At 34.9% G+C, this 12,890-nt stretch overlaps 1 non-coding gene across 1 annotated transcript; it reads right to left on the bottom strand.

Moving 5' to 3' along the window:
• Positions 1–9,293: 9,293 nt before the first annotated feature.
• On the bottom strand, positions 9,294–9,366 carry Trnar-ucg. Its single transcript has one exon. It is a non-coding gene; the product is annotated as a tRNA-Arg (tRNA).
• Positions 9,367–12,890: the final 3,524 nt, after the last annotated feature.

Here is a 12,890-nt window from a genome sequence, read left to right as displayed (position 1 = left end):
GCAGATATCTTTAACAATAAAATTCAGTGATGGTTGGTATCTATCAAATAATGTGCAAGGCTTGAAAGCTTAATCAATCTTGATTAAACTGCATAGAGATCGCTGTCATCCTGATGAACAACAAAAAACTAGCTCTGAAATAAAAGGTTTTTGGACGGTTTTCATAATTATAATTTCGTACTATCTTTATCATTGTATCATGAAGTTTTTTGAATAGGTACTTACTAAATTGCTGAAAAAACCCCTACCTATTTACCAATTTTACAATAAAATCTTAATATAAAAAAGAGACTGATAAAGCCTTTTCAACTAAGTTTCTTTTGAAGACCGATCGACATAGTCAAATGAAAGGGAAAAAAATACGTCTAACGAAAATTTCGAACCCGTCAATTGTTTTGTATTGAGAAAACTTTCTTTGTCATTTGATCGATGGCCTCTTGTCCATTAGGCCCTTTTAGAAGTTGTCCTTTCATTTATTGTATATTTTAACAATAAACGCCAAGTTTAGATAGGAAACTTTGCACTGATGAAAAATAAATAACAATTAATCATGTAAAAGCCTTAATTGTAGTCCCGTTTGAGAAATGAAGGCTAAACGGTTTTCTTATGAAGTTTTAAATTCAAAAGTCAGAGTCGACTATGGAGGTGATATCGCAACATTTATAGAAACTTATTGATATACATATTAAATTTTTACATAACTATTCATGCGACATAGTCTATATGAGTTCTCTAAGTTTTTTGCTTAGAAGAAAGTTTATTTTTCTTTATTTTTTACAAGTACCGGCGAGTCTGTTAAGTATTAAAGGTTGCTTGAATCTCACTGACGCAGACTTTGTTCAAGTTATTTACTTTAGAGCGCGCTCATTAGCTAAATGACCGTGTCTTATTGAAATAGTAATCAAAAGAGAACCTAACTTTGTAATAGTGCTGTCTTTTGGAATGTCATAATTTTTTTTTAAAAATAATATGCAGTTTGGTAATATTATCTCTCTGGTAAATACAAGATTATACCTCTCAGTTCTAATCAATTTGCACAAATTTTAAATTGCTCGATTTTTTGTACGACAGCAAATCCAAGTGTCAAATTTGTTGTTTCAGGCGGCGAGCATTAGGTATTTAACGAATTATTAAATTACAAATAATTATAAAATATAAAAACATTTAATAATTCAATAATTAGGACTATAAAATACAAATCAAAGTAATACACTTGAGAAATACGTATAATGTGAAATTAAAATAATAGGAATACGTTGTAGATAGAATTTCGTAAATTTTAGATTAGTTTCTTATAAGGTTTTAAAGGCATTGGAATTGGTCTAAGCAAGAGTATTTTCAAAGTTATTTTATTTAATTACTATTTTCATTAAGTGGGATCAGATCTTTATTTTCTTAGTAGCTACTTTTACTATTAAAGAATGTCTGCAACAAATTGGAGAAATTGCTATTCTACGCACGTACAACATAAAAGTTGTGTTCATAATCACCGAAAAACTGTCTAGGATTTTCATCACTTTTGTTTCTGTTAGAAATGTTTGTTACAACAATATAAAGTGCAATATTGTATTATTGCTTACTGACCTCCGCTGTGGAACCGGAATAGCCACCCCCCAATGGTAGACAGCGTTGGTTTAAGGCATAGAAACCTTAGTAACAAGACACTGCTATTAAGATTTCTATGGTAAAGGCTTGATAATATGGCATCAAACGAATTAATATTCAAACTACAACAACAGTACAACTTATTATTACAATTAAGCTTAATTTCCTATACTCCGCGAAAAGTAGGAGAATCTGTATGGTGTAATTTATAATTTATTGAATCTTTATAAGTACTCCACACCAAACAGATCTTCGACAATGTACGCTCTACGCACGTTTCGCTCCGAAACCGAAGCATCCTTAGATGTTTACTTTTCAATGAATTCACATCTCTACTTCACTATTATTCATTGTAAAATCAAAGTAACATAGCAAAGTAACGCCTACTTCTATCCAATAACAATACAACTAAAACACATAAAAGACAGTAACATGACCATCATTGCCAAGACTGCGACTACTGTGATGATTCTGGATCCTACTACCATTAGGAGTTCGGTGTCAGACGGTGAAAAATCGTACGATGATGGTGATGGTGATGGTCTTATATGGTCGAATAATTTCTTTCTTTGACCCCCCATGCTCTTTTTTCGGTAATTTTGCTTTTCAGGATCAACCTTGGAATCCCATACAATAAGATGAAATAGACTTACGAACATTTTTCTACAGATTTTGTACGATCCGCCATCTCCATGATTTTCACGAAATCCTCATAAACTTTAAACCCTTATAGAATTCCTTCAATATGGAAATAATAATTGAAATTTAGTTAGGTGGACGAATATTTAATTATAATAAAAGACAATAACGTTTAAAAAGACTAAGTTAAACCTTTGTACTAAGCCGGGTATATAAATATTTATGTTCTAAAATAGGCTAAACTACATGTAGATATTTCAGATATTAGAACTAGCACGGTGACTATTTTTTGGACTGTTTATTTGAAATACAATCCACCCATTCAGTTTTTTATTTGTTTGCTTCGGTAATTTTTCGCCAACATAATTATTAAAATGAATGAATACACTTTTATGGTACACCACATAAACATATAGAACAATTGTAAATAAAAAATTAACAAAAAGTATACAATTTAGCGGCCTTATCGCTACATAGCGATCTTTTCCAGGCAACCAAAGGCGTTAAACATAGCTCAAGAAGAGAGGTAGGTGGTGCATATAAATAAACATATATTTGCATATAACATATAATAAACTTATAATATAATATATAGATACTGATAACTAATATAAAGAAATAATATCAATAATACATAAATATATACAGTATTGTGAAACCCCAAACAAAACATATATTTTTTAACTTGAAACCTTCATTTTTCCTAACGTAAAAGGTTGTCTGGAAGAGATCGCTTCAGTGATAAGACCGCCTTTGCACGCTCTATTTTATTTTCGAAGTTTCTTCTGTATTTGTGTTTAATTTGTATAAAATGTGTGTGTGCAATAAAGACTTCAAACAAACAAACAAATAAAACAGAAGGGAATGGGCATGTAAAATATACAATTTACTATATTGAATAACAAGGAAAAATCACATAAAATACTTTACCTGGATTTATATTTGATAAACCTAATGGGACTTGGCATACGTAACTACAAATCAACGTATTTATAACATCGTGAGGCAACCTGCATGCCTGAGATTTCTCCATAATGTTCTTAAGGGCTTGTAAAGTCTACCAATCCATACTCAATGATCGTGGTAGACCTTACCAAACCTGTAAAAACAATACGAGATTGTCAAATGAAAATAAATGGATGTAGATACTCTAGCATACCGATATGAAAGTACATATAATATATATATGACATACATATGTATATGTTATTGGGCCAACTCTGCAGTTGTTTTATCAAATAACTGCAGCTGATGGATTTGCATCCCGAATTTAATTTATCCGATGTACACGAGTTACATGAACAAAATCACCATTGCGTCAAGCGTCTATCACGGTAGTGCGGACGATATGAGATTCAGGTAGCGTTTTAAATCAAAAATTCAAATTAGTAAGTATTCGAGGTTGTGTATGATTCAATGCAAATTATATAACAATTTCATTAAACTTGTTACACGCACGTATTTTGTTGAGAAATATGAGTTATAGTAACATTAGCACCAAGCAGATTGTCTACCTGATGGTAAGTGGAAACCATCGCCTATAAACAGAGCAACACTTCACAGGAAATGCAAGGAACACGTCCTGCAACATGCCGCCCTGGGTTCATCGACCTGAGGCGTAGGTTTAAAGCCTCATGTGCCAAATTACACCGGCAACCACGCGCTACTTCCCTTGCCTTTGTCAAACTCTACTACTACTAAAAATGTTCTACTACTACTCCTAAAACCTCTACTACTACTGTAACGTGTATATACTACGTCGTGTTAGACAACAAGTCATTTAGAAGCTAGCCTTACTAGCTAGCCTTAATAATACTAACTATTTTGTTTATACATACGATGTATTTAAGACAATATTTGGAAGCAAATATGGAGCTCTGGTTTGTTTAGGTGTCGGAATTAAACGGGGCCGTTAAAGCAGTGGCAGAAGCCGGCTGCAAAGGGGAGGCGTCGAGGTGAATAATTGCCGCAATCACCGTGAAGCCACCTAAGCTATGATCGGGATTTATTTAACCTCTATCCCTGCAATTATAATATACTCGTACATTAAAACATCTAGATATTCTCATTACCTAGCTCTTTTGAAGCATGTATATTTAAAAGTTACATCTACTAGCCTGAATACGGTGCGATTACTATCTGAACGCCGCAACATGTATTCGAGTAGGTCAGGCGTAGAAAGTCTTACAATTAGGGTAAACGTTTATTTGAAAGGTTTATGACCTTTTACCTAAAAAAGATTTCTTGAATTATCATCATCATCAGTTGTAACGCATTACCGGTTCACTAAAAAGCACGGGTCTCCTTTCAAAATGAAGAGGGTTCAGGCTTTAGGCCACCCACACTGGCCAAGTGCGGATTGGTAGGCATTATAGGGGACTTACAGATAGGTTAGCTCACGGTGTTTCCATCGCACACAACCCCGGAAAGTTAGAGATGTGCGTCGGGAGTTTAGCTATTTTGTCTTAGAATGGAGGCCAAAGTGTAAAAAACCACAGTGCTACTGCTTCGTAATTAATACGTTTTAGCATCATTTCAATTTTGGTCGTGCGGCCGATCCAATTTGTTTAACTGGAGGGATGTACAACTGCAAAGCTTTAATTTGGTCTTTACCTTTCATCCGCTTCTCAGGCAGGATTTGCCAGCCGATTGGCACAGTGGGCAGCGACCCTACTTTCTGAGTCCAAGGCCGTGGTTTCGATTCCCACAGCTGGAAAATGTTTCTGTAATGAACATAAATGTTTTTAGTGTCTGGATTTTTTTTTATTATTGTTCGAATTAAAATGTCGGTTTTTTGCCGTGTTCACTGGCACCAGTTGCAAAGCTGCGTGATACCTACATTTAAGCTGTACCCCTGTACACCTCCTATGAAAGCAGGGTGCCCAGCAGTAGGTCTAATAATCACAGTTGAAATGAAATAATATGAAATGAATCTATAGGCTGGTTAGATAAAAATGATATCTTCTTGAAACGTAACTTTATACTTATGAATCTAAAATAATAGAGTCTTACTTGGGAGTATAATACTAGGGAATACTTGGGAGTCGGAAACTGCTTCGATCAAGTGGTTAGCTTTTCAGCCTACTGATCGAGAAATTTGGCCCGTAGTTAGGCACTTGGTGCTTTCTATCCCAGTGCGCCAGAGTGCACGTTAAGCCGTGGGCCCCGTTTTCACTATCACTTCAAGGTTATTACAATAGGCAAGTTTGTCCCGTTAGAGGAGGCATGTGCACTGCCGTGGAACAATAACAAGCTGACTTGGGTTTAACAACAATACACAACAAACCTATAAACAGATCAAGACTTCGTTGGGCATGCAACGAACTCGTCCAACAAAGAACCTTTCTGCGTAAATTAAAATAAGGCCAAGGTGTGAAGCCTCATGTACCTGTAACTACAACAACAATAACTCCTTTTAAATTGGAACACAGCAATTCTACTCGGCGGCAGAAATAAGCCAGGTATTATCTGCCCGGATGGTCTGTCACAAAAAGCCATTACTACTAATTCCAATAGAGAATAAGAAGGAAGAGTCGCAATAGTCTGTAAAAACCGATTGATTTATCAACTGTGGCAAGCTAATAAAGAAGGATCATTTTAAAGATGCTAATATTCAAAGAAAAAGTTTGTATCCAGCGGTGTCAAGTTTAATGAGGCTGTGGAGGCCACAAAGAGAAGGCGGTGAGGTGAGTAATTGCCGCGACCACACCAAGCAGTGGCTGAGAGAATTTCCCCCGATCGGTATTCCGTGTTGTTGTATGGTTTTTCATTATCTTCATTTACACTGTTTACATTTTACTTGCTTATTTTTCGATGTTAATGTACTTATCGTGTTTTCTGTTCTCGCTTACTTCAATTAATATTGGGAAATCTAACAAACTTATTGTTCTTTTTCTGTTTTTTTATTTACCCGTCAAGGATGTTTCCTGATCCTAGTACAATTTCTATTATTATTATTTTTATTCACTAAATCCCTAAAGAATGATGGAGAGAGCTGGGGGAGAGCTACCCCAGAGAAGCGACTTCTACCGCAAGTAACAACGAATAAGAATTAAAATTATTGTAAAGTAATAAAATATGTATAAATTTAATTATGTTATGTAGTTTAATTATGTGAGTGAATGTTATATGTAATTCTTAATGTAATAGTAGTGGAATATATTTTTTTTTTTTTTTTTTATATAAACCCCTAAAGGTGTTAAACAATCTGAATAGGTATTTTTGTACAAATAAACTTTATGTCTTACAGCAGATATTAATACTCTAATTAAAAACATGGGTCTTCCTTACAATCTTTCAACCTCCATTCATAAAGAATTTATGAGTCTATTGCTACGCTTAGATAGTTTTCCAAAATAAAGAAAGCCTAAAGAGGATAGATAACACCTGTAACTAGTGTCACCGTATATCTGAAAATCCTGCTCCAAAGTTTAGCCCGTTCAAAAACCTATTTAAAACGTTTATTTGGGTGGAACGAATGAAATATGTAGGTTTTTCGAAATACGTGCAGATATTTCAATTTTAATTATTTGTGTATAAATCTCGTAAGCAAAGCAACATACTTATAAGAATTTCGGTACTAAAAAGGCTATTTTGTTTACTATGTGACGTGTGTTTACCTTAACGTCCGAAATTCAACCTAATGCTTAAATTATCACATGGGAGATTGAATAGTATACAAGTGCTATCTTTTTCTTACTCTTACCTATAGATAAGAATATCACTACCATATTTAATCCGTCATCTGAAGATTTTGTATTAGGTTAATTATTTATTATTCGGTCTTGAATCTCGAAGCGTTTGGCAGATGAAGGGTAAAACGGAATAAACAGTTCCCGTGGAATTTAAGAAAATGAAGAAACGTTGGCATATATTCTGCATTCTTTATCGCATAAATTATAAAATCATAGGTAAGTAGGTACTTTTCTATTAATGAATAGTAATATAACACAAATTGTATTTTCGTACATATGTGTTTTCTATTGTTATGACATATTTCATAACAATAGAAAACACGTATGTAGGTAAATGTAGTAGACACAAATAGTATGTTCTATACTAACATCACGGGCGAATTGGATTTCCACAGTTATTCTACTCTGTCGCCCCCGAAAGCTTCGTTAAACTAAGCTTTGTCAGTAACAATTTTCTCAGATCAATCAGATTGAAAAGTTACAGAGCCGCCTAACTAACGTTATTATGGTTACTTAATTCAACTATAGATTTAAACACCATTTATGGACTATAATAAGTAAAACAGTGATATCTAAACTACAGACCTTGCAATTACAAGGTTTTTGTAGTTTTGTGCCACATTATACACAGTACCTGGTTGACTGGCATCGTTAGGTATTTTTCTGTTCTGAATTCATGGAAAGCAAAACGTTATCAGAACCCATTACCGGCCCACTATAGGTCACGGGGCTACTCTCAGAATGAGAAGGGTTTAGGCCGTAGTCTACCACGCTGGCGAAGTGCGGATTGGTAGACTTCACACTCTGTTGAGAACATTATCGAGAGCTCTCATGCATGCAGGTTTCCTAACGATGTTTTCCTTTACCGTTTAAAGCACAAAACTCCGAAAGTCAGTTGTGCGTGCCGGGGCTCGAACTCGGTCTCCACAAAAGGAAAGCCAAAGCCTGACCCACTAGGCTATCACCTTTTTAACACCTTAACTTAATTTCATATATTTATTCCAATCGTTATAGCCTTTTCACAAAGTTATGAGAGATATAGAGTTCTTGAATATCAATACTAATATTATAAATGTCAATGTAAGTTTGTTTGTGACGCTTTCACGCAAAAACTACTAAACCGATCCTCATGAAACTTTGTACACATATACTTGGAAGTGTTAGAAGTAATAAAGGATACTTTTTATTCCGACATTATGCTTGGTTTCTTTGGTAGAGGAGATGAAAGTGTTTGACGATTTTATACCAAAACTCGAATTTATACCAAAAAAATTATAACCGATAATAATTATTTTTGTACTATAGAGGTAGTAATATGTGTTTAATTTTGCCCAAACTTTGTGTAGATCTGATGAATGTGGTTGGAGATAGAGGATAGAAATCCTCAGCCGACAGCTGCAAACCCCTCATTTAAGGCTTTGCGATACTGAATACTTAAATTTTTTTTAGAACTAAAGCTAAATTGAATGCCAGATCAAAGAACAAAATCAAACGCAGACGAAGTCGCGGGCAACAGCTAGTTAGATATAAAATCACAAATATACTTTTTTCAACACTTTATTTTGTGGATATGTTTAATTAATACATTATTTTTTTTCTAAATCTTATTGCAGTTAAACGTCTATCTAAATGTGTATACTTATGGATTGCTCTATTAAATAAAGTAAAAAGAAATAACCCACTTATTTATATTTTCAAAATAAAGCAAACGTCACATAGCACGCATAGCACTATACTATCACGAGATTGGGGATGTCACCGAAAGTAAAAGCGATACACTGTTACTCCTTGACAGCTGAGCTTTTAGACTCTGGAAACTTTTATCAGATGTCGGACGGGCGCGATTCCCGTGGGTTCTTCCATCAACGAAGATATTTTGCCATACTATATTTGTAACTATATGTTTTAAACTTTAATTTATATTTATGTATGTGTTATGTATTTATGCCAATGCTTAAAAGCTGATACCGTAGTGGCTAAAGTAAAAAAAAAAACTTATATTCACAAATTTCACAATTACTTTTATAGGTAATAGGTGTGTTCAAGTACCCAATATTTGACAAATTCGATCACGTAAACATTGCCAATCGCAAATGGCTGTCCCGGGGGCCATCTCAAGTTTCACCTTACACATTACATAAGGTCCTGCCTGAATTTGTGTTTTAAAAAAATCACACAATATTTTCAATGTACAGAAAAAGACATATCTGTCTTTTTATTTTGTTTAAAGCTCACAAAATATCTAAAACATTTTTGCATGTTTGTAGAACTTGTAAAATATGTATAGAAGTTTGTAACCTATACATAATCATTAATAAAAACGTACACAAAACTATATTAAAATAAAAATTAATTCGACCGTGACAGGACTCGAACCTGCAATCTTCGGATCCGAAGTCCGACGCCTTATCCATTAGGCCACACGGTCTATACGTAACATGAAGTAAGTTACTATCGGTAAGCCAAATTTCATGTTAACGAACTAGGTAACAAGGCTACTTTTCCATCAGTTATGTCCGGGACATTTGGTGAAAAGGCAGCCATTACACTTCACAACGTTATTTGATAAATCATATAACGTAATCATAGACTTCTGCGTACGCTTAGTAATTTTAAAATATTACAAATTGCGGTTGAAATTTGTTTTTTTTCTGGTGGGATTCAGTCGTGGCCATAAAACACTTTAGCGACATCTTTGTCGCTACTCAGCGATTTAGCGTTCGGGTACGATGCCGCGTAAAAACCGATTAAAGGTATGGGTTAAATTTAACTGCCACATAAATATCAGGTAAGCCAGCCGTCTTAGACTGCATCCTCACTTACTACATTAGGTGATAATAAAGAAGACATAAAGAGCCACATATTTTTAGGTTAGCCCTTTTTTTTATCAAATGCCTGACGATAGAGAGCCGTAATGACCGTTTTTGCCAACAAGATCCCTCGAAGATCCTCAAGTTATAGCCAGAAACATAGAAACAGTTCTTAGCGGTTCGTATCAGAAATATAGATAGAAACGTTTCATGTGAGTTGATTAAATATCAAACAAATACCAGGCACAGCAATATAAACTTCGTCTCTTTATATTTGCTATCACACTACCGGCCCACTACAGGGCCAGGGTCTCCCCCCGAGGAAAGAGAAGAGGTTAAGCAACTACCACCCGCTGGCTCAGTGCGGATCGGTTGACGGAGGCATGCAGGTTTCCTCACGATGTTTTCCTTTACCGTTGAGGCAAGTGATATTTGAATTACCTGAAACGCACATAACTTAGAAAAGCTAGAGATGCGTGCTGGGATTCAAACTCGGCCCCGCGAAAGTGAGGACGAGCTCCTACCATTTGCGCTATCACCGCTTCCCCACCCAATACGCTAACACCGCTTCAGTTATAGTTGCTATACATCATATTAATTGATATATATACTATATTAATTGATAACGACTAAGATAGTACGTCATATCAGTTGTCTACGACTCTCCTCTTACCGCTGATGTCGTTCGATGTTTTTTTTTATTATTCGACTATAAGTTGTCCCTTGACTGCAATCTCACCTGATGGTAAGTGATTATCTAGTGTAAGATGAAACCGGGCTAACCTGTTAGGAAGTATTGTAGTCATACTTCCTAATCGGTTTCTACACGACGTCACATCGAATTTGTCAGTAGGGTGGTAACTAGCCACGGCCATAGGTGGTAACTAGCCATTCAGAAACAATAAATTCCCAAATTGCCCCTGCATGGATTCGAACCCGGGACTACTTTGTTAAATATACAGGGTCACCGTTGAGCCAGGGTTGCGTCAAGACAGTTTATTGGAAATCGCTCAGCTCGGGAGAGTCTTTGAGTGGAACTTTGGACTGCTACAGGGTATTGATTGAAGACACCAAAAGGTATCTTCGCGCCGTTTGAGGCTCAACATAGAAGTGTATCGATAAACCGCATAAATTAAAAAAAATATCCACTGATATGTCATGAACACTCGCTGAGAAACATAGGTATATAGTTTTAATTATTACTAAAAATTTTTAAATAAATTAAATCAGAATTATTAGGACAATTGTTAAAATGTTTATCAATTTAATAAAAGATCTGGGACATCACAAGTTATAGGTAATTATTAAAATTTTTATTATTTGCCAGCTTTACAAAATTAATGTAAAATTTAAATTTATCAAATCTTAATAAATTAGGAAATATAATAAAATTATTTATATATAAATTTTAAACACTATTATTAAAATATATATCTCTCCGTGCTCTCTATCTGGAATGTTTCCAATTTTGCGAAGCGAGCATGTTTATTGGCACAGTGAAGCATGTAATGTAAGTGTTGGCCTGGCTGGGGGAAACCTAGATATTTTGCACTAAATTTGCTTTTAATATAAAATACAGCCAGAATGTACAAAATAACGGCGTTAAAAGTTCACTAGCTGATATAAATTATTACATTAGACTAAACCTAATCTAAACCTAATATTCAAAATAAAGTATCATGATCATTCAGAATGCATCATTTAACATGCTATTTGACCGTTTTATCATAAATTCTCTGTTTTTGCGAGGTGATGGCAATATGAGCATTGAGGTTTACAAACTGAAATGGTGAAAAGTCCACAAAAATCTCTCTCGCATATTTCGAAACAGTTTTAAACTTTCCCTTATTTCTTTGCTTGTCTGTTGTAGTATTTAGAATAACGAATAATACGATATATAAAACCATCACTTGAGTTTTTAAACCCAGCCGGGCACACTTTCTGATGTGACTGGGGTGGGGTTATGTGGAAATTTAAGTAAAGCCAATATGCTGAAAGCGGTGTTGCTGGATTCGGCTAGGATAGCCAACCAGTTTCTGAATCTGTCGCCCTGACCCTTTGGCCGCCTAGTCTCCCCTGCCGGGGTTTTATCCTCCGATTGATGCATATTTTTCTGTTTTTTATCTTCGCCATTTGTAGCCTGGAAGAAATCGCTATGAAGGGATGAGGCCGCCAAATTGTATACGTTGTTTTGTTATACTTTTCTTTTTTTCTATGTACTTTTTTGTGGTGTGCAATAAAAGTATATTCATTCATTCATTTACGTAATGTACATAAATGTAATTTTTTTTTAAATCGCTTGGGTTTCATTTCTCTCACTGTAGGTGTTTAGGTGAGTATGTTTATACCACAGCATATTTATAAGCCACCGTGGAGCACCTGTTTGTTATCTTATTGGAAAAAGGGGTTTAGAGCTAATATACTACGCTTTCTGAAGTAGCTAGCGGGTCGCTTTGACAATTATTTTTACATGGCAATACTTAATTATTTTTATCGGCTAATAAAAAACCGGGATAGACGACTGAACATGTTTTCTAAGGCACGGGCAAACGTCACTTACAAAGCTGTTTGCTGTTTGCTGCACTTACGAGCTGTTTCTTAGAATTTCAAACCAAATTCTTAATAATTTGGTGGCCCGACCGAAAAATTACCCCTAGGACCCCCTCCTAGGACCTCGGAATCCATAGTCATTTATTATTAATTAGCAATAATAATAATTAATTTTACAAAGTACTTTACTGTAAAATGATGTAGGTTACCGTAAAATTATGTTGAAAAAGACCAACCTGCCGGCTCTTCACGGTGAAATCTGCTTTCCGAGCTGGTGGTAGAGTCACTACAAACAGACTGCCTTGACTTGACGTTTCAAAAGTGGTTATAAACTGGACCAACTTGAAAAGAAAGTAATTTGTGTGTTTCTATTTTTTTTTGTTTGATTATGTGTTATAAATTTAGCATAGACGATTTGGAAACTGTAATGTTTCTCTGGTAAATAAATAAATAAAAATAATTCGTAAAATCTAAGCATAATTAGCTATTGCGTTGAATGTTTACCAAACCACGGAATTATTCTCAAACGGATCTATTAAACCGCTCCTTAGCATTGTAAAGGCGTTTCAAATGCTTATTTGCATTCAAGAAG

This window comes from Pararge aegeria, chromosome 10 (genome assembly GCF_905163445.1).
Source record: "Pararge aegeria chromosome 10, ilParAegt1.1, whole genome shotgun sequence".
In the NCBI taxonomy this organism is placed as follows: domain Eukaryota; kingdom Metazoa; phylum Arthropoda; class Insecta; order Lepidoptera; family Nymphalidae; genus Pararge; species Pararge aegeria.
The sequence above is the reverse complement of the archived record's forward strand: the minus strand, read 5'-3'. Positions and strand labels throughout refer to the sequence as shown.